This window comes from Ovis aries, chromosome 12, assembly GCF_016772045.2.
Source record: "Ovis aries strain OAR_USU_Benz2616 breed Rambouillet chromosome 12, ARS-UI_Ramb_v3.0, whole genome shotgun sequence".
Classification (NCBI taxonomy): domain Eukaryota; kingdom Metazoa; phylum Chordata; class Mammalia; order Artiodactyla; family Bovidae; genus Ovis; species Ovis aries.
The window spans coordinates 12,903,685-12,925,104 of NC_056065.1; the positions used below are offsets into that span (position 1 = coordinate 12,903,685).

General features: G+C 38.5%; 1 non-coding gene and 1 pseudogene across 1 annotated transcript; one reads left to right on the plus strand and one right to left on the minus strand.

Annotated features, from left to right (window-relative positions):
* Positions 1-292: 292 nt before the first annotated feature.
* TRNAY-GUA (transfer RNA tyrosine (anticodon GUA)) lies at positions 293-364 on the minus strand. The gene has a single exon. It is a non-coding gene; the product is annotated as a tRNA-Tyr (tRNA).
* A 15,765-nt stretch (positions 365-16,129) lies between these two features.
* Positions 16,130-16,248, plus strand: LOC121816117 (small nucleolar RNA SNORA70; annotated as a pseudogene).
* Positions 16,249-21,420: the final 5,172 nt, after the last annotated feature.

The window sequence follows — 21,420 nt, forward strand, 5'->3', positions numbered from 1 at the left end:
GTTCACTTTTCTATTCACCCACTGAAGGACCTTGTGGTTGTTTCTAAGTTTTGGCAATTATGAAGAAACCTGCTATAAACATCTGCATGCAGGAGTTTGTGTGGACATATATTTTAACTCCTTTGGAATGTGATACGTAGGCTATGCGGCAAAGTGAAAGTGAAAGTGAAGTCGCTCAGTCATGTCCGACTCTTTGCGACCTCACGAACTGTAGCCTATCAGGCTCCTCCGTCCGTGGGATATTCCAGGCAAGAGTGCTGGAGTGGGTTGCCATTTCCTTCTCCAGGGGATCGTCCCAACCCAGGAATCGAACCTGGGTCTCCCGCATTACAGGCAGACGCTTTACCGCCTGAGCCACCAGGGAAGCCCAGGGTATATGGCAAGAGCATGTATAATTTTGTAAGAAACCTCAAAACTGTCTTCCAAAGTGGCTGTACCGTTTTGCATTCCCACCTTGTTTTACACCCTCACGAGCATTTTGTGGTGTCAGTGTTTTTGATTTTTAGCCATTCTCAAACATGTAGAGTGGTATTTCGTTGTTTTAATTTGCATTTCCCTGATGGCATACAATGTAGAGCATCTTTTCATATTTTTATTTGCAATCTGTATATCTTTTTTTAACGTGTCCAAGTCTTCAGCCAATTTTTAAGTGGGTTTTTTATCTCCTTATTTTCAAGTTTTAAGACTTCTTTATATATTTTGGAGAATGATCCTGTATCAGATGTATCTCTTGTAAATATTTCTCCCAGTCTGTGACTTGTCTTCTCATTCCCTTTTGCAAAGCAGAAGTTCCTGATTTTAATAAAGTTCAGCTAATTAATTACTTCTTTCATGAATCACGGCTACTATGTTGTATCTAAATATTTATCACAAAAATCTGTGGTCATCTAGATTTTCTCCTTTGTTATCATATAAGAGTTTTATAATTTTATGTTTCACATTTAAGTTTGTGATTCATTGTGAATCTTTGTGAAGCCTGTAAATCTATGTCTAAGTTCATATGTATGTGTGTATAGTCATATGCATGTCACCATTTTCAACAAATGGTGATAGAAAAACTGTCTTTGTCCCATAAAGGCTTTGTTCTGTCTTTATTCATTTGTCAAAGATCAGTTGACTGTATACATGGATGTCCATTTCTGGGTTCTCTATTCTGTTCCTTTGATCAATTTGTCTAACTTTTGGCCAATATCACTCTCTTGATTACTATAGCTCTATGATAAGTCTGAAAGTTGGATAGTGTTAGTCTTCAAACTTTGTTTTATTTTTCAATACTGTGCTGGTTATTCTGGCTATTTTGCTTTTCCATATAAACTTCAGAATCATTTTGTTGCTATTCACAAAATAACTTGCTTGGAGTTTGATTGAGATTGCATTGAATGTGTGGATCAAGTTAGAATGAAGTGACATCCTGAAAATACTGAATCCTGCTGTCCATGAGAATGAAATTTCTCTCCATTTTTTTGGGTTCACTTTTATTTCATTCATTAGTTTTATATTTTTTCTCATGTAAAACTTGTATATATTTAGTCAGATTTACATTCTGAAGGAGATCAACCCTGGGATTTCTTTGGAAGGGATGATGCTAAAGCTGAAGCTCCAGTACTTTGGACACCTCATGCAAAGAGTTGACTCATTGGAAAAGACTCTGATGCTGGGAGAGATTAGGGGCAGGAGGAGAGGCGAACGACCCAGGATGAGATGGCTGGATGGCATCACAGACTTGATGGACGTGAGTCTGAGTGAACTCCGGGAGATGGTGATGGTCAGGGAGGCCTGGCGTGCTGCGATTCATGGAGTCGCAAAGAGTCGGACATGACTGAGCGACTGAACTGACTGACTGACTGATACCTGCATGTTTTATTTTTGTGGATGGACATGTAAATGGCATTGTGTCTTTAATTTCAAATTCTTCTTGTTCATTGATGGTCTATAGATAAGCAATTGGCTTTTGTATATTAACCTTGTAATCTCATCCTTGCTGTAACTGCTTTTTAGTTATAACAGACTTTTTTTTTTTTCCCAGACTCTTTTAGACTTTCCGCATAGACAGTCATGTCATCCGAGATTCTTACCTCCTTTCTTACATCCTTGTCTTGTCTTATTGCATGAGCTAAAATTCCCAGGATACTGTTGGAAAGGAATGGTGAGAGAAGTCACCCTTGCTTTATACCTGTTCTTAGTAGGAATGTTTCAAGTTTCTCACCATTAACTATGATGTTAGCTGCAGGTTTTTGTAGATATCCTTTATCAAGTTGAAGAAGTTCCCCTCTATTCCTAGTTTACATGAGAGTTTTTTTTTTTTTTAAATCATGAATGTGTGTAGAATTCTGCACTTATTACAGTTATTGATCATATGATTTTTTAAAGCTGTTATGTCTATTTTATCTTTAAAATACTGATTATTATCCACTCAATTGCATGACCCAATATGTGGTCATATTTTTTTTTAAATCATCAACCTATGGGATTTCATGGTTGACTGGATATGATGATTTGATAAGCAGAAATACAGAATGAGAGAAAACTTTCCTGAGATACCTCTGTAGATGATAGAAACTTTTTTTTTTTCCTTTTCAAAAAGAGAGAAAGCTCAGATTTAGAGTTGTGTGTTTATCCTTTGTTGTCTGTGAGATTTTTATTGGAGGCATCTAGGTCATGGTTATGTACTGTTCTGGAATTTGCAGGAAATCTTTGGACTAGACAAGGTTCCATATTAGTAGCTTATGAATCAAGACTATCTGAATTCAAATTCAGACTAGAGCACTTAACAGGTATCAAGAAATGGGTAAATTAATTTTATCTTTCTAAGCTTTTTTTTTCCTTCATATGTACAGTGGGATAATATCAAAATGGGTGGTTTTCAGAATTAGATTTAAGGGTGTTTAAAACATAATTGGTACATGTAAAATGCTCTATATTATTATTATTATTATTATTATTATTATTATTCATTCTACTATTTCTAAGAGTCACTGTTTGCAGTGTAGATTAGCAGTAGGGAGACTACTTCTTTTCCTGTGAAGGATAATTGAGTGCCATGCATGTTTTCAAAATACCCCTGCTTATGTAACCTGATCACAATTGATTGTTAATACCTGACTGCAGCATTGTTAAGGAATGAATCTCAATCACTAAGGGATTTTTCTACTTTACCCTTGTGTATCTGACAAAGAAACTTGAAGTAAAACCAAATAGTGGTACTTCAGGGCTATATAATTAATGGTAGCTTAAATAAAACAGTTGCTATTTTTCACACAGGTTTATAGGTAGGCATTAGTTTCGTTGTTTAGCAATACAACCTTGTACACAGTCTTGGCCTTTCTGCTCTGCCGTCCTTAGCTTGTTGGCTTTAGTCATTATATTGCTGCCTGATGGCTACTCTAGTTTCAAATGTGTTACTGGCTTTCAAATAAGTCAGAGAGATGAATGGAAAAGATCATATAACAGCTTTCATTCTGTTCTTATCAGGAAAGCAAGCATTTTCCTAGAACACTATCCAGACAGCTTATATCTGACTTGGTCCAAATTGGACACATTTCGCTATACAGAAATTTAGAAAACAGGAAAGCTGCTATGTTGACTAGCTTTAAGAGTGGTTCCAACTCTGGCAAGGCATTAGAATCATCAGGAGAGCTTTAAAATGCTGATTCCAGGGTTCACTTAATTAAGTCTTGAGCTAGGCTTATTGTTGCCTTAAACAGAGTAAGGATCTTGTTTCAGTGTCCCCTTTGCAGATAATGCCCCTTGGAATTCTGTGACAAAGAAATTGCATAATAACTTAGAAATCCCTCCTGTTAGTAAGAGGTAAAGGGATAGGGTAAAATACTGTTTGAACAATTAAATGTGTTTGCCTTCAGTGGCTAATACAAACCCTGGCACATAGAGCCTGTTTAATTGGATGGCTGGATGAGATCCCAGAAATGACAGGGACCAATTCCCATGTCCATTGCTTAATGAATTTGGCTGAGAAATATGTGATCTTAAGAGAGATTTTTATTTTCATAAGGGTATACCCCTTTACCACATGTTTTTAATAGATTTTTAATAAATATTTTTATCACTTGAGAAATTTTAGATTCCTTACATTATTTTTTAAAAATCAAGCCAGGGATTGTGTTCACCCACAATGGAAAGGTGAATGGAAATGTGACAACTTATCCATGGCCAGTGAAGATTGGCCAGTCAGTTATATGAGGCAGAAAAGCAGGTTTGGGAAAATCCCTATGCCAAATCAACTTGCAGAGTGGACAGAGGGAAAGAAGGCTGAGAAGCGGCCAGAGATCACAAAAGAGCAACATCCCTAAAGGAATGCAATGCCAACAGTTACCTTGCTGCTGACAGCTTACAACTGTAAGAACATCGGGTTTATCTAGCAACCAGAATATCAGTGGGTGATTAATGCTATAGCAGTTATAGTGAAGACTTCTGGATAGAATTAGAGAGTGGCTAGGTGAATGAGAATTAACTGAGGAAATGAAAAATGTAGGGTTCAGAATTCTTTCAAGATTGTTATTGAATACATATGAAGGTGAAAGTAGTGATAAAGAATGATAGTGAGGTGGCTGGAGGAAAATGTGTGTTGGGAGGATTTTTATTCTTGAAGATGTGAGATTATTTAAATGGTGATAAGAATGTGCAAAAATAGAGGACCAAGGTGTACAGATAGGAAAGGGAATAATATATAAAGGGTAAGGCTCCTGAGGAGAGGAAGGCATGAGAATGTAATCTTTACAAAGGTCTGCTTTCAAGGGTGGCCTGTGGTTGGCATCCAAAAGTGTGAATTTCAGATTTTTCAAATTTATGCACAGAGGGGCTCACTGTGACTAAACTCTCAGTGCAAAAAAAAAAAAAAAAAATGTTTTGTGCTGAACATCTGCCTTCCTCCTGGGAATCTGGGATCTTGGTGTGTGCTAGGCAGAATGCGCCTGCCTGAGTTGATGCCCTCTAGTAAATTCGTTGGTATTGAGACCCTGTTAGATCACATGGCACACGTCCCCACTGATTGTTAAAGGGATTCGATGTACAGTGTAACTCCTCTGAGAGGACTCTCGGCACTTGTGTCCAGTTTCTCTGGACTTCACCTCGTTTACTTTTTCCCTTTGCTAGTTTTGCTCTGTATACTTTCCTCTGTAATAAATCATAACCTGAGCACAATTATGTGCTGAGTCTTGTGAGCCCATCTCATGAATTGTTGAAACCTGGGGTGATCTAAGGGAGCCCTGATACACCATGAGATGGGAGGCACAGGTCGTGGTAGAAGGTGAAGATGCCTGTTCCACTGTGAGTGGTGAACAGGGAGAGTGTCAGGAGGATGGATTTTATTAAAGAAAGCTGAGGGTATTTGTTTTGGCTAGCTACTTGATGAAAGGGAATGAGGAAACTTTAGAATAAGACATTTGAAAAAAGAAAGTAGGCTAAAACAATCTGTTTAGATTGAGAGATCTAATTAGAAAAATCTAAATAGATTGCCAGTGAGTACTTGTAGCCTGGCTTCATGTGATACTGTGAATTTATAAGAAAGTAGTTCTGTGTGTGTGTGTGTATGTGTGTGTCTGTGCACATACACTAATCTAGCAGTTCTGAGAATCCATAGCAGCTCAGAGGAGTTGTGGTTGAACTGTGTCAAGGTCAGTTCTTTACTAAGTATTTGCCATGTCATGAAGGTCAGGACATTTATAAGAAAACAATTTATGGGCATTTCTAGGAATGAAAATGGATCAAGGGAGGGTCTTACAGTTTTCCAGGAACATATAGAAAAAGTGATGTTCCTATGAGGAAGACTAGAATAAACTACAGAAAGATTACAAGTAAGAAAGGCTGTGAGCAGTCCCAAGATGGCAGAGAAATAGGATGGGGAGACCACTTTCTTCCCCACAAACTCATCAAAAGATCATTTGGATGCTGAGCAACTTCCACAAAACAACTTCTGAACACTGGTGGAGGACACCAGGCACCCAGAAAGGCAGTCCATTCTCTTTGGAAGGAGTTAGGACAAAATATAAAAGAGAAAAAGAGAGAAAAAGGAGTTAGAGACCTGGGGAGGGAGTCATGAAAGAGGAGAAGTTTCCACACAGTAGGAAGCCCTCTCACAGGTGGATCTGCGGGGAGTTTCGGAACCTCAGAGGGCAACAGAACCAGGAGACAGAAAGGAAAAAAAAAAAGAATACATGCCTAACTGCAACTGCCAGCAGAGAAGTAGCCCAGATGCTCGCATCTGCCAGTGAGCGAGAGCTGGGCAGTGAGGTGCAGGCTGCATCATCAGTGCTTAGGGTAAGGACTGGGTCTGAATGCCCCGAGGACAATCTGAGGGAACTAACATGAGATAGCAAATCAAACTGTGGGATTGCCAGAGAGAGGAAAAAAAAAAAAAAAAAACTTTCCTGTGAAAGGCTCTAACCTAATGCGCAGGCTGGCCTGTTTATGGAACAAAGGATGGAGCGAATACCAAAGGAGAGCTAGCTGGCTGCGTACAGGCCCCTTCCTGTACCCCCTACCCCCACACCGAGGTAGAGAGGCAGGTGTGTGACAGCCAGACCTGAAGGCACGGGGCTGCTCCAATCTTGCCCCCAGAGACAGCATCTTCAACCAAACTGTGAGCAGGCTCCCAGCTGCTAACCACGTCTTCCTGAGATCTTGAATGATTGACATCCACCAAGAGGGTCGCAGCCCAAAATCAGCTCCCCAGAGGAGACAAATGGCACACCTGAGATGGTGCTCTCACAGCACACGTGGAAAACAGAGCAGCTGGGACTGGGGAGATGATTAAGATGCATGGCCCACCTGGAAAGTGCACTCACCAAACACCTGGTCGCCTAAGTTGCTCAGACCTGGGAAGGGCACAAAATGCAAGGCCCACTTCGGACAGTGCCCTTGCAGAGAATCCTGGAGCCTGAGCAGTGTAGACCTGAGAAGCATGTGCTGCCAAGAGCTGGGGCAAACCCAGTGTGGTCCATATATTGTGAGCACTCCCCACACATGCCAGCGATATTTGTTTGCAGTGTCCCTCCCTCCCCACAACACAACAGAACCAGTGAGCCTAAGTAAATGACCACGTTCACCCCTTTGTGTTAGGGTGGAAATTAGACACTGAAGAGACTAGCAAAGAAAGGAAGTCAAAATAAAGAAGAGGGAACCGCTCTGGAAGTAGCAGGTGCAACAGATTAAAACTCTAGTTAACATTGACTGGGCACTTGGAGGGGGACTCTATGGACCTTGAAAATAAGTACAAGCGGGAACAAGGAACTATCTGACATAGAAATGACCCCACACTGTCCACAACAATTCCAGAGAAATTCCTGGATATATTTTTATTATTATCACTTTTTAATTTTTTAAAAAAATTTAAGTCCTTTATTACTCCTTTAATTTTCATTTTTTATAACCTATTATTACCTTGGAAAAAAAGACCCTATTTTTAAAGGAAAATTTCATATATATATACATTTATATTTCAATTTTGTGATTGATTTTGTTTTGTATTTTTTATATTGTATTTTTGAGAGTCTAACCTCTATTCTAGATTTTTAATATTTTCTTTTTGATATTTGTTATTAATTTTGTACCTTTAAGAATATAATCTTCAGTATCCATTTTCACTTAGGGATGTAATTACTGGCTTGATTACTCCCTCCCCTTTTGACTGTCCATTTTCTCCCTCAGGTCACCTATATCTCCTCCCTCCCTCTTCTCTTCTCTACTTTGTGAATCTCTCTGGGTATTCTGGGCTGTGGAGAATGCTTAGGGAACTGGTTACTGGCTAGACTGGCCTCTCCCCTTTGACTCCCCCTCTTCTTCTCCTGGTCACCCCTATCTCCCTCCTCCCTGTTCTCTATGTAACTCTGTGTATCTCTCTGGGTGTCCCTCATTGTGGAGAATTTTTCACTATCAACGTAGACATTTTATCATCTGTGCTGTATGGATGAAGTCTTGAGGCTACTATAAACGAAGGACTGGAACCCAAAGGCAGGAGGCTTAACTCCAAAACTTGAGAACATCAGAGAAATGCTGATTCAAGGGAACATCAACAGACAAGAGTTCACCCAAAAGTCTCCATACCTACACTAAAACCAAGCTCCATCCAAGAGCCAACAAGTTCCAGTGCAAGACATACCATGCTAATTCTCCAGCAAAGCAGGAACACACCTCTGAGCATTAAAAGACAGGCTGCCCAAAGCCATGCCAAACCCATAAACATCCAAAAGTCCACTACTGGACACTCCACTTCACTCCAGAGAGAAAAGATCCAGTTCTACCCACCAGAACACAGACACAAGCTCTCCCAACCAGGAAACCTTGACACAGCACTAGTTCAACCCCACCTACAGGGAGCAGGCTCCACAATAAAGAGGAACCATGAACTTCCAGTCTACAGAAGAGGCACCCCAAACACAGCAATCTAAACAAAATGAAAAGGCAGAGATATATTCATCAGGTAAAGGAACATGATAAATACCCACCAAACCAAACCAAAGAGGAGGAGATATGGAGTCTACCTGCAAAAGAATTCAGAATAATGATAGAAAGGCGATCCAAAATCTTGAAAACAAAATGGAGTTACAGATAAATAGAGACAAGGATTGAGCAGATGCAAGAAATCTTTAACAAGGACCTAGAAGAAATAAAGAACAATCAATCAATAATGAATAATGCAATAACTGAGATCAAAAGCACTCTGGAGGGAATCAACAGCAGAATAAATGAGACAGAAGAGAGGATAAGGGAGGCAGAAGATAGAATAGTGAAAATAAATGAAGCAGAGAGGAAAAAAGAATTAAAAGTAATGAGGACAACATCAGAGACCTCTGGGACAATGTCAGATGCCCCAACACTCAAATCATAGGTGTCCCAGAAGAAGAAGACAAAAAGAACGGGCATGAGAAAATACTTAAGGAGGTGATAGTTGAAAACTCCCCTATTATGGGGAAGGAAATAGGCACCCAAGTCCAGGAAACCCAGAGAATCCCAAACAGGATAAACCCAAGACAAAACAACCAAGACACACATTAATCAAATGAACGAAGATCAAACACAAAGAGCAAATATTAAAAGCAGCAAGGGGAAAGCAAACAAACAAACAAACAAACACACAAGGGGATCCCCATACGGATAACAGCTGATCTTTCAATAGAAACTCCTCAGGCCAGAAGGGAATAGCAGGACATACTTAAAGTGACAAAAGAGAAAAACCTACAACACAGATTACTATACCCAGCAAGCATCTCATTCAAATATGAAGGAGAAATCAAAAGCTTACAGACAAGCAAAAGCTGAGAGAATTCAGCACCACAAAACCAGCTCTTCAACAAATGCTGAAGGATTTTCTCTAGACAGGAAACACAGAAAAGGGTTATAAAATCGAACCCAGAACAACAAAGTAAATGGCAACGGGATCATAGTTAACAATAAATACCTTAAATATAAATGGGTTGAATGCCCCAACCAAAAGACAAAGACTGGCTGAATGGATACAAAAACAAGACCCCTACAAGAGACCCACCTCAAACCAAGAGACACATGCAGTCTGAAAGTGAAGGGATGGAAAAAGCTATTTCATGCAAAATGGAGACCAAAAGAAAGCAGGAGTAGCAGTACTCATATCAGATAAAATAGATTTATGAAATAGAGACCATGAAAAGAGACAAAGAAGGACGCTACATAATGATCAAAGGATCAATCCAAGAAGAAGATATAACAATAAATATATATGCACCCAACATAGGAACACCTCAGTATCTAAGGCAAAGGCTAACAAGTATGAAAGGGGAAATTAACAGTAACACAATAACAGTGAGAGAATTTAATATCCCACTCATATCTATGGATAGATCAGCCAAACAGAAAATTAGTAAGGGAATACAAACTTTAAATGATACAATGGACCAGTTAGATCTCATTGATATCTATAGGACATTTCACCCCAAAACAATGCATTTCACCTTTTCCTCAAGTGTATATGGAACATTCTCCAGGATAGATCATAATCCAGGCCATAAATCTAGCCTTGGTAAATTCAAAAAAATTGAAAGAATTTCAAGTGTCTTTTCTGATCACAGTGTGGTGAAATTAGATGTCAACTACAGGAAGAAAAAAAAAAACTATTAAAAATACAAACAGATGGAGGCTAAACAACATGCTTCTAAATAACCTACAAATCATGGAAGAAATAAAAAAAGGAAATCAAAATATGCATGGAAACAATTGAAAATGAAAACACTACAACCCAAACCTACAGGATTCAGTAAAGGCAGTGCTAAGAGTAAGGTTCATAGCAATACAAGCTTACCTTAAGAAACAAGAGAAAATTCAAATAAATAATCTAACTTCACACCCAAAGCCACTAGAAAAAGAAGAAGTGAAGAACCCAAAAGTGAGTAGAAGTAAAGGAATCATAGAAATCAAAGCAGAGAGAAATGAAAAAGAAATGAAGGAGACTATAGCAAAAATCAACAAAAGGTTCTTTGAGAAGATAAATAAAATAGACACACCATTGGCCAGATTCATCAAGAAAAAAAGGGAGAAGAATCAAGTCAACAAAATTAGAAGTGAAATTGGAAAAATCACAACAGACAACACAAAAATGCAAAGGATCATTAAAGACTACTATCAGCAACTAAATGCCAATAAAATGGACAATTGGGAAGAGATGGACAAATTCTTAGAAAAGTATAACCTTCCAAAACTGAACAAGGAAGAAATAGATAATCTTAACAGACTCATTACAAGCATAAAAATCAAAACTGTACTCAAAATTCTTCCAACAAACAAAAGCCCAGGACCAGACATCTTCATGGATGAATTCTACCAAAATTTAGAGGAGCTAACAACTGTCTACTCAAACTCTTCCAGAACATTGCAGAGGAAGGTAATCTCCCACTCATTCCATAAGGCCACCATCACCCTAATACCAAAACTAGATAAAGATGCCACAAAAAAGAAAACTACAGGCCAATATAAGAAATGAACATTGATGCAAAAATCCTCAATAAAATTCTGACAAATATAATCCATCGACATATTAAAAAGATCATACATCATGAACAAATGGGCTTATCCCAGGGAGGCAAGGATTCTTCAGTATTTGGAAATAAATCAATGTGCAACACCATATTAACAAATTAAAAGATAAAAGTCATGTGATTATCTCAATGGATGCAGAGGAAAGCCTTTGACAGAATTCAACACCCATTTATGATTAAAAAGTCTCCAGAAGGCAAATTTCTGGATGAAAGTTCCTTCCTTTCTGAGGAAGGAACATACCTCAACAGAATTAAAGCCATATTCAATAAACCCACAGCAAACATCATCCTCAATGACAAAAAGTGAAAGCATTTCCTCTAATATCAGGAATAAGACAAAGGTGCCCACTCCCACCACTACTATTCAACATAGTTTTGGAAGCCCTAGCTACAGAAATGAGAGAAGAAAAAGAAATACAAGGAATTCAGATTGGAAAAGAAGAAGTAAAACTCTCATGGTTTGCAGATCACATGATCTTCTACATCAGTTCAGTTCAGTTCAGTCGCTTAGTTGTGTCTGACTCTTTGAGACCCCATGAATCACAGCATGCCAGGCCTCCCTGTCCATCACCAACTCCTAGAGTTCACTCAGAGTCACATCCATCGAGTCCATGATGCCATCCAGCCATCTCATCCTCTGTCGTCCCCTTCTCCTCCTGCCCCCAATCCCTCCCAGCAGCAGTCTTTTCCAATGAGTCAGCTCTTCGCATGAGGCGGCCAAAGTACTGGATTTTCAGCTTTAGCATCATTCCTTCCAAAGAAATTGCAGGGCTGATCTCCTTCAGAATGGACTGGTTGGGTCTCCTTGCAGTCCAAGGGACTCTCAAGAGTCTTCTCCAACACCACAGTTCAAAAGCATCAATTCTTCGGCATTCAGCTTTCTTCACAGTCCAACTTTCACATCCATGCATAACCACTGGAAAAACCATAGCCTTGACTAGACAGACCTTTGTTGGCAAAGTAATGTCTCTGCTTTTCAATATGCTATCTACATTGGTCATAACTTTTCTTCCAAGGAGTAAGCATGTTTTAATTCCATGGCTGCAGTCACCATCTGCAGTGATTTTGGAGCCCAAGAAAACCCTAAAGTACCACAAGAAAGTTACTAGAGCTAATCAATGAATATAGCAAAGTTGCAGGATATAAAATAAATACACACATTCCTTGCATACCTATACCCTAACAATGAGAAAACAGAAAGAGAAATTAAGAAAACTATCCCATTCACCATTGCAACAAAAAGAATAAAATACTTAGGAATTAATTTATCTAAAGAAACAAAAGATCTATATATAGGAAACTATAAAACACTGATGAAAGAAATCAAAGATGACACAAATAGATGGAGAAATATACCATGCTCATGAGTTGGAAGAGTCAATATAGTGAAAGTGAGTATTCTACACAAAGAAATACATAGGTTCCCTGTCAAGCTACCAATGGTATTTTTCACAGAACTAGACAAATAATTTCACAATTTGTATGGAAACACAAAAAAAACTCAAATAGCCAAAGCAATTTTGAGAAAGAAGAGTGGAACTGGAGGAATAAACCTGCCTGATTTCAGACTATACTACAGAGCTACAGTCATCAAGATAGTATGGTACTGGCACAAAGATAGAAATAAAGATCAATGGAACAAAATAGAAAGCCCAGAGATAGATCCATGCACCTATGGACAACTTATCTTTGACAAAGAAAGCAAAACTTTGCAATGGAAAAAAGACAACCTCTTCAACAAGTTGTGCTGGGGATACTGGTCAGTCACCTGTAAAAAATGGAACTAGAACACTTTCTAACACCATGCACAAAAATAAACTCAAAATGGATTAAAGATCTAAATGTAAGATCAGAAACTATAAAACTCCTAGAGGAAAACATAGGCAAAACACTCTCTGACATAAATCACAGCAAGATCCTCTATGACCCACCTCCAAGAGTAATGGACATGAAAGTAAAAAAACAAATGGGACCTAATTAAACTTAAAAGCTTTTTCACAATGATGGAGACTATAAGCAAGGTGAAAAGACAGCTTTCAGAATCGAAGAAAATAGTAGCAAACAAAACAACTGATGAAGAATTAATCTCCAAAATATACACACAGCTCATGCAGCTCAATACCAGAAATATAAAGGACCCAATCAAAAAATGGGCCAAAGAACTAAACAGACATTTCTCCATGGAAGACATACAGATGGCTAACAAACACACGAAAGGATGCTCAACATCACTCATTATCAGAGAAATGCAAATCAAAACCACAGTGAGGTACCATCCCATGCCAGTCAGAATGGCTGCTATCAAAATGTCTACAAACAATAAACGCTGGGGAGGGTGCGGAGAAAAGGCAACCCTCTTACACTGTTGGTGAGATTACAGACTAGCAGAGCCACTATAGAGAATAGTGTGGAGATTCCTTAAAAACCTGGAAATAGAACTGCCGTATGACTCAGCAATCCCACTGCTGGGTATACACACAGAGGAAACCATAATTAAAAGAGAGATGTGTACCCCAATGTTCATTGCAGCAGTGTTTACAATAGCTAGGACATGGAAGCAAGCTAGATGTCCATCAGCAGATGAATGGATAAGAAAATTGTAGTACATATACACAATGGAATATTACTCATTATTAAAAAACACACACACACATTTTAGTCAGTTCTAATGAGGTGGATGAAGCTGCAGCCTATTATACAGAGTGAAGTAAGTCAGAAAGGAAAACATCAATACAGTATATTAATGCACATATATGGAATTTATTATTTTTTTTCTTTTACTTTATTTTACTTTACAATACTGTATTGGTTTTGCCATACATCAACATGAATCCGCCATGGGTGTACTTGAGTTCCCAAACATGAACCCCCCTCCCACCTCCCTCCCTATACCATCTCTCTGGGTCATCCCAGTGCACCAGCCCCAAGCATCCTATATCCTGCATTGAACCTAGACTGGCAATTCGTTTCTTACATGATATTAGACATGTTTCAATGCCATTCTCTCAAATCATCCCACCCTCTCCCTCTCCCACAGAGTCCAAAAGTCTGTTCTATACATCTGTGTCTCTTTTGCTATCTCGCATACAGGATTATCATTACCATCTTTCTAAATTCCATATATATGTGTTAGTATACTGTATTGGTGTTTTTCTTTCTGGCTTACTTCACTCTGTATAATCGGCTTGAGTTTCATCCACTTCATTAGAACTAATTCAAAACACTCTCCGACATAAATCACAGCAGGATCTTCTATGACCCACCTCCCAGAATACTAGAAATAAAAGCAAAAATAAATAAATGAGATCTAATTAAAATTAAAAGCTTCTGCACAACAAAGGAAACTATAATCAAGGTGAAAAGACAGCCTTCAGAATGGGAGAAAATAATAGCAAATGAAGCAACTAACAAACAACTAATCTCAAAAATATACAAGCAACTCATGCAGCTCAATTCCAGAAAAATAAACGAGCCAATCAAAAAATGGGCCAAAGAACTAAATAGACATTTCTCCAAAGAAGACATACGGATGGCTAACAAACACATGAAAAGATGCTCAACATCACTCATTATCAGAGAAATGCAAATCAAGACCACAATGAGGTACCATTTCACACCAATCAGAATGGGTGCGATCCAAAAGTCTACAAGCAATAAATGCTGGAGAAGGTGTGGAGAAAAGGGAACCCTCTTACACTGCTGGTGGGAATGCAAACTAGTATAGCCACTATGGAGAACAGTGCGGAGATTCCTTAAAAAACTGGAAAGAGAACTGCCTTATGACCCAGCAATCCCACTGCTGGGCACACACACCGAGGAAACCAGAATTGAAAGAGACATGTGCACCCCAACGTTCATCACAGCACTGTTTATAATAGCCAGGACATGGAAGCAATCTAGATGTCCATCAGCAGATGAATGGGTAAGAAAGCTGTGGTACATATACACAATGGAGTATTACTCAGCCATTAAAAATAATACATTAAATCAGTTATATATGGAATTTAGAAAGATGGTAATGACGACCCTATTTGTAAGGCAGCAAAAGAGACACAGATATAAAGAGACTTTTGGGCTCTGTGGATGATGATTAAGGAGTGATGATTTGAGAGAATAGCATTGAAACATATATATTACTATAAGTGAAATAGATGACCAGTTCAAATGTGATGCATGAAATAGGGCACTCAAAGCTGGTGCACTGGAACAACCTAGAGGGATGGGATGGGGAGGGAAGTGGGAAGAGTTTTGGGATGGAGGGACACGGGTACACCTGTGGCTAATTCTTGTACGTGTGTGGCAAAACCTGCCACAATATTGTAAAGTAATTAGCCTCCAATTAAAATAAATTAATTAATTTTAAAAAATAAAAAAATAAAAAAGAAACGCTGTGGCTGAATGAAAAAACTGAAAAGGTAAGAGTAATGCCTAGAATAGGAGCTCCTCCAAAAGCAAAAACCAATATCCTGAGCTCAGGAGCCTAAGAATGTGCCAGTTTATTTGGAAAAGTGTCTTTGCAGATGTTAATTAAAGACTTCAGGATGAAATCATCCTCATTTATCCAGGTGGGCTCTAAATCCAGTGGCAGATATCCTTGTAAGAAAAACGTGACAATGTAAGATTTCATGGAGATGGCGGCAGATTTTGGAGTTATGCAGCCACAGACCAAGGAAATCTTGAACCACTAGAAGCTGGAAAGAGGCAAGAGGGAATCTATACAGACCACAGAGGGAGTGTAATTCTACCATACATTGGCTTTTTAATTTCTGGCATCCAGAAGTGTGAGATAAAAGTTCTGTTGTTTTAAACCACTCTTATTTTGGTAATTTGTTATAGGAGCTGTGAGAAACTAATACAGTGACTTTGGATATGGGAGAAGAATATTGAGTCTATTATTCCTGTGTTAAGCCTCTCTCAGAATGAAGATAGGACCTGGAAAACAGAAAAAAGCAAGTAGGGATAATATGAGATATATCAAGAGCAGTATATAAAACATTATATGCAATTGATCTATAAGATATGAAATATTATGTAAATGAAACTATGTGTCTTCCTTTCTTCTATTCATAAGAAGTTTTTAAAATGCAATGAGAGTATAATTTTATTAATAATAGCTATTTTTTAAGCCAACTGTGCTCTTTTCCCCATGAGGGCCCAGTGTGCAGTAGCTGCAGACAGCTACTGAAATATTCAATTTTTATATTTCAATCTTGGAGAGTTGGATAAAATATTTATCATATGCCTGCCTCATATCTAACTCCTTGGTAGTGTATGCAGCCTGTTGCCTGTACACATAGCCATAGGGACCTTGGAGACAACTCTTTCCAGTGGACATTCAAGACTGGCATGCTGTCCCCTGTCTAGGCTCCTGACAGATATGTGCGGTGCATTTGGAAAGCCCCAGGGCACACTGACCAGGGTCCACACTGGACAAGTCATAATGTCTATATCTGCACCAAGCTGTAGAGCAAGGAACATGTGATTGAGGTAGTCTGCAGGGCCAAGTTCAAGTTCCTTTGGTGCCTAAAGGTCCACATCTCCAAGAAGTGGGCACTTACTAAGTTTAATGCAGATGAATTTGAAAACATGGCGGCAGAAAAGTAGCTCATCTGATGCATCCCTAATTGTGGTCCCCTGGACAAATGGCTGGCAGTGCACTCATGAGAGCATTAGCGCTATTCATTCCTTAATTACGCCTACCAATAAATCCTACTTTCCTGTCAAAAAAACTAATAGTTATTGTTTTATCTCAAGTATCTTCTTTCACTTCATTATTTGATGACAAGTATATTCAGTTTTACTTTGATGCCTAAAAATGAACATATGCCAAAATAAAAGGCATAATGATTTTTGGGAAAACAGAACCCACAGTTTCACATGTAGCATGCCATGTTACCACCCTAAATTGTGTCTGCTGGAATATTCAATTCCTATATTTCAGTCTCGGAGAGTTGGAGAAAATATTTATCATATGTCTGGTTCACATTTAAATCCTCAGATCAACCCTGTTGGGATTGATATATCAACTCTTGCTCTTGTCCAGAGAAATTATTGACCTCCATAGTCAGTTCAGTTCAGTTCAGTTCAGTTCAGTTCAGTTGCTCAGTCATGTCCGACTCTTTGAGACCCCATGAATCGCATCATGCCAGGCCTCCCTGTCCATCACCAACTCCCGGAGTTCACTCAGATTCACGTCCATCGAGTCCATGATGCCATCCAGCCATCTCATCCTCTGTCGTCCCCTTCTCCTCCTGCCCCCAATCCCTCCCAGCATCAGAGTCTTTTCCAATGAGTCAACTCTTCACATGAGGTGGCCAAAGTACTGGAGTTTCAGCTTTAGCATCATTCCTTCCAAAGAAATCCCAGGGCTGATCTCCGTCAGAATGGACTAGTTGCATCTACTTGCAGTCCAAGGGACTCTCAAGAGTCTTCTCCAACACCATAGTTCAAAAGCATCAATTCTTCAGCTCTCAGCCTTCTTCACAGTCCAACTCTCACATCCATACATGACTACTGGAAAAACCATAGCCTTGACAAGATGGACCTTAGTCGTCTAGTAATGTCTCTAATTTTGAATATGCTATCTAGGTTGGTCATAACTTTTCTTCCAAGGAGTAAGCGTCTTTTAATTTCATGGCTGCAGTCACCATCTGCAGTGATTTTGGAGCCCCCCAAAATAAAGTCTGACACTCTTTCCACTGTGTCGCCATCTATTTCCCATGAAGCGATGGGACCAGATGCCATGATCTTAGTTTTCTGAATGTTAAGCTTTAAGCCAACTTTTTCACTCTCCTCTTTTACTGTCATCAACAGGCTTTTTAGTTCCTCTTCACTTTCTACCATAAGGGTGGTGTCATCTGCATATCTGAGGTTATTGGTTCAGGGCAATTCAAAAATTTAAAACTAGGTTTGTTGAACTACCAAGTCTGTACTATTTCTCCTTCACCAGATATTTTTGAAGCAAGAAAGGAAGATGCACTTTAATTATGTTTCTTCTCCCATAAAAATGAGGATTTTCTCTGGGTTTTGTGTTAAATGTCAAAAGAGTGGTTTAAATTATGAGGGGCTGCATTGTTAAAACTAACAAAGGCTTGGTGGGGTCATTTTGCTTAATTTTTGTGGCATCTTTGAAATAGCATATAATTTTAGCACTTTCCTAATCTATAAAATGATGTGATACATTTTAACAGCTCTGTTTTATATCTGGCATCATGCTTTATGGTCCATCAGCTGCATAGTAGAAATAAGCACAGATATTTTGTGCATGGCATAAAATGTACTCAGAGCCTTTCATTTCACTTGGATAGACTCTCTACAGAAAACAGAATATTGTTAATGCTAAATCTAGGAAAATATGTTAATTGTATAATACAAATAAATGCTATAGGATATATATATGCTTTTTAATTGATTTTTTTCTTCATTGTGGTCTGGTAGCCAATTTAATAAGTCATTGTAACCACCATATTCTAATTTCCATGCAAATGGCCAACTATTTGGAATATAAATATCTTCATTAAAAAATGCATGCAATTTTGCAATAAAAAAGTTAGTTTTATATCATTGCAATTGATGTCTTATTTATCCCTAGTGAAATAGTCACCATGATAGTTTTCAGTATACTGATTTTTAAAAACTAAAAATAATGTTGATTGTAATGCAATCAATAAGATAATTTTCAAGATATAGTGGTACTGCAGAAAAAAAGGAAGAAAGAAATATTTTTTCTTGCATCCTATAGCTTGCTGTTTCATTTTCTTCATGGTAAAATTTTAGGAAGTTTTAATTTTGATAAAGTCACTTTAACAATTTGTTTTTCCCTTTTCTTTTTACTGTCAACTAAGAAATCTTTGCCCACTCCAATTGTGTAGAAATTTTCTCTTGTATTGTATTATTGCTGCTTCTATATTTTCACAGTTTTTAATGCTTAGATATAGTTAGTTCTGAAACTCCAATACTTTGGCCACCTGATGCTGACTCATTTGAAAAGACCCTGATGCTGGGAAAGATTGAGAGCAGAAGGAGATGGGGACGACAGAGGATGAGATGGTTGGATGGCATCACTGACTCAATGGACATGGGTTTGGGTGGACACTGCGAGTTGGTGATGGACAGGGAGGCCTGGCGTGCTGTGGTTCATGGGGTCACAAAGAGTCAGACATGAATGAGCTGAATTGAACTGAACTGATATTTGGTTCTATGGAAGTGAAATCTGCTCAGTCGTGTCCGACCCTTTGCAACCCCGTGAATTATACAGTCCATGGAATTCTCCAGGCCAGAATACTGGAGTGGGTAGCCTTTCCCTGATCCAGGGGATCATCCCAACCCAAAGTTGGCTGAAGTTTCTTTCTTTCTATAAAGGGTATCCTTTTCTTCCAACCATATTTGTCAAGTTACACATGGTTCACTTTGGTATTTTCAAGTCTGGTTCATCAGCTTTCTTTATATAGGTCTAGAGCAGCTTTTTGGAGAAGGAAATGGCAACCCACTCCAGTGTTCTTGCCTGGAGAATCCCAGGGACTGGGGAGCCTAATGGGCTGCCATCTATGGGGTCGCACAGAGTCGGACACGACTGAAGCGACTTAGCAGCAACAGCAGAGTAGCTTTTACCCTAGCAATTATTTAACCTTACAACTGAAGTCTTTCCTTTTGACTTTTATACAAAATGCTTTAAGTGATCAAGGTGGAGTAACACTATGGCTGGCAGGATCTTAAAGCCTCCCATTCCTGTGTAAAGTTGTATCAACTATAAAGTTTACAGCTCCCCTTTTCCTCTGTGCTTGATATTGTGGAATTTCATCTCACAAATCTATGTTTTAGTATTCGGCCAAGATCTGAGTAGTCCACTATGTTGATTTCTGGGCCTCATTTACTGTTTATATCCTCTTGCCTTTTTGCAGGCCTGAAAATTTCCAGCCACCTCAGATTTCCTGATCTTAGATACTGTCTAAACTGAAAAAGATGTTGATGAACTCCCTGGTCCTCTTTACTTGCCAAGTTGTCTGAAATGTACCTGGAAGCAAGCATCAGTGATATTTTTTTCCCTTCTGAGAAGACAACTTCCCTTCATAGCAGACAACTGCCTATTGACCAATATCTACAAGCAATAATTATAAGTGTCCATATATATTACATGTACTACATATATTTAAGGTGGAGGGATAGAATTTTTCCCTCTTGCTCCATCAAGGATTCAACCCTAGGCTATTAATTTTAACTTACTTTTAAAGCCAATACTGGCAAGATGTTGTTTATTGACAATTTACTGAGTATAAAATTCATATTCAGAAAGAGTAAGAAAATTCCTGCAGTGTAAGCCACTGAGAAGTCCTTAACTGAAGATTTCAAATTGTGTGTGCTTTATTTTACACCCATGTGAATTTCTATTATCCCATCTTGCTAATATTTTGATAAAAAAAAATAAGGGCAACTTAGGCATTGAAGAGAGTAGATATAGATGTGCGTCTGACAGCTTCTGATATGAAAAGTATCTCTATGATTGATTCATAAGTGAGAATGGAGACAAATGGAGTGTGATATTGCCAAGTATGTTGTTTATGGAAACACAAATACTGGAGCAGCTTTGAAAGTTATAATAAAATTAAATGACCAGCAGAAATGGAACATGAAAGAGGATGGAATAAATCTATATGTGGGGATAATTATTTTTCCATCTGACTATAGACATCCTTAAGAAAATGCCTTCAATCCTCTATATTGTAAGTCATGAGAGAGAGGCAGTTAATTAGATAAGAGATTGTTTAGATATCGAATGGTAACTGGGTAGAATGTTACAGCTAACTACTAGTACCAGATAGAAGAAACTAGAGTGAAAGATGGTTCTAAATATGGACCAATAAAAGAATGGTTGTATCTGTTAATTGGATTCAGTTCAGATGAACATAAGAATTCAGAATAAGAGTTGCTAGATGAAACACAGGCATTGTTTAAACTCTCATAGAAAAATTAGGAGGTAGGCACTCCAGAACAGTATCATAGTTCTATAGTATCATCAGTGAACTACACTTTTTGTCTTTTTATTTCACCATCCTAGTACAAAGCTCCCATCTTCATGTTTCCATCAGATACCTTACAACCACGGTCCAAGAACTTCATTTATCTCCCACTCAAGAAGATGAAGTACTAGCAGGAATGTAGACTGAGTTAGTTCTCCTTAAACAGTCAGACCCAAACAGCACTTATGGTCACATCTAATTTACCCAAAGTTAGTCATATTGCCAAACTGGCTGAAAATAGAAGCTAAGAAAATGTAGACTTTTAGAGCAGTAAGATGAGCTCTGCTAAATTCTGGGTCTGATATTAAAGAGGACAGGAGACTCAACTATCTAAACAGGATTTTCTATTTCAATGTTCATTTGAGTAACTAAGAGAATAGGGTAGG